This window comes from Cynoglossus semilaevis, chromosome 6, assembly GCF_000523025.1.
Source record: "Cynoglossus semilaevis isolate Cse_v1.0 chromosome 6, Cse_v1.0, whole genome shotgun sequence".
Taxonomy (NCBI): domain Eukaryota; kingdom Metazoa; phylum Chordata; class Actinopteri; order Pleuronectiformes; family Cynoglossidae; genus Cynoglossus; species Cynoglossus semilaevis.
Window position 1 is genome coordinate 3,425,876 of NC_024312.1, and position 1,733 is coordinate 3,427,608.

General features: G+C 49.2%; 1 long non-coding RNA gene across 1 annotated transcript in view; it reads left to right on the forward strand.

The window, feature by feature from the left end:
• The window catches only part of LOC107988651 (uncharacterized), a 61,779-nt gene that overhangs the window by 57,746 nt on the left and 2,300 nt on the right, over nucleotides 1-1,733 (forward strand). The window contains exon 3 of the long non-coding RNA XR_001760118.2: nucleotides 1,333-1,443. This is a non-coding gene — a long non-coding RNA (uncharacterized LOC107988651). The remainder of the gene's footprint in view (nucleotides 1-1,332; nucleotides 1,444-1,733) is intronic.

Genomic DNA, 1,733 nt, shown 5'->3' on the forward strand with positions numbered 1-1,733 from the left:
GTTTGATCCGTCACCTGTTTGCCTTCTGAGACCCTACCAGGGGCAATAACCCCCCCCCCAACCCCGAAAACATAGCTCCTATGTTCATTCGGTGGGGAATATATGATGGAAAACGTATAGATGTGAAATTACCTTCAGTTTAATCGAGATGCTGTTAGCAGCGTTAGCTCGTGTCTGGTGTCAAACATTTTCAGTTAGATGTTCCTCAAAGCGACAGCAGTGCCAGACCGACGACGTTCCCAGATGAGGGCTGGGTTCCTCCGCGGTGTTCCCTGGACCCTGGGGTCATGGTCAGTGTTTACACAGTAACAGTTACATATTCATCCAGCATTTCCTCTCTGCGCCTCCTCCCTCCTCATCCCTGCTGTTCCTGTTGACTGAAGAATATGGAAGGTAAATGTCAAGTGTGACACGTTCCTCGCCGTCTCACCCCCACAGACGTCCTCCCTGCCTCGTCTCTCACCCCTTTTATTCCGCCCTCACCTGCCCATCTGCCTCCCCTTCGTTTCTGCTCTCTGTCGTTGTTCCACTCGTTTCTTCCTCCTCCCTTTTTTTGGTTTTCACTCAGCTGATCATTTCCCAGACTCCTCTCTGCCTCTCACCGTTCTCACTGTTCGTTAACTCTTCGTTAGTTCTCTCTGTTGCTCATCCATGTGCCACGAGACACAGGAACCGACCGCGGAGGTCGCTTTTATTAGAGGAAACGTGTCGACGTGACCTCACATCTTGTCCGACAGTTTTATCTCTTTGTCGTCAAATACTGTGTGATCCCCTCGGACAGGAGGGTCAAGGGTCAAGGTCAAACAGTCAAACAGTCTGTGCGGTGGTGTTGTCTGAAGCTGCACTCTCTGAGTCTGGATCTGTTGGACTTTTTCTTGACTTCTTGACTTAACTTGGACTTGGACCTGACTTGTGGTCCATTCTCTGAAGTGTTGCGGAGTTGATCCCAACACATACACCCACGGCGCCTCATGTACGAACGTTGCATCTGCACAAGAAAGTGGTCTGATATTACGTTTTTGCCGATATCCGTTATGCCGATTTTGTCCAAACACCAAATTTTCCGATATCAACCCATCACGATATATGCAACCGTTTGCCCCCAAAACGTAGGTAAAAAACCGATAACAATTCTTAACAATGTTACATACATTATGCTAATACCAGGCTGATAATATTGGTCAGCCAATATTATAGGCCACCCTACCACTGTGTGGCCCCCTGGTGGCCAGCGGAGAGAAACACAGCTCTACAGCGACCACTGCTATGGTTCAAAATCCAACCCAATGAAAATCAACAAAAATGACTTCTTAAACTCTTTTGTTTTTCCAGTCAGAGCGACTGGGTCTAATCAACGCTCCATTAAAGCCTCCGCTCTAATGAGTGAAGAAGCAGTGACCTGCTGCAGCCCAGATGATAAATGTCAGTGGAACAGAAGCTGATGTGAGTTGATGGAAACCAGTGTGTCACACTGACCCACAGGCAACACAGCACTAACACACACACACACAAGGGCACTGATGCTGATGCTACTGATGCTGATGCTACTGATGCTGATGCTACTTCTGTATATCATTACTGTTAACATCTGCATAAATCTAAATAAAGCTCTAATTCGATCCCTCAGCAAACAACAGGTCCAGGATCAGCCCTGGCCTCCTCCCTCCTCCCTCCTCCCTCCTTGTCTCCTTTTCCCCCCCCCCCCCCCCCCCCCCCCCCCCCCCCCTCCGGCT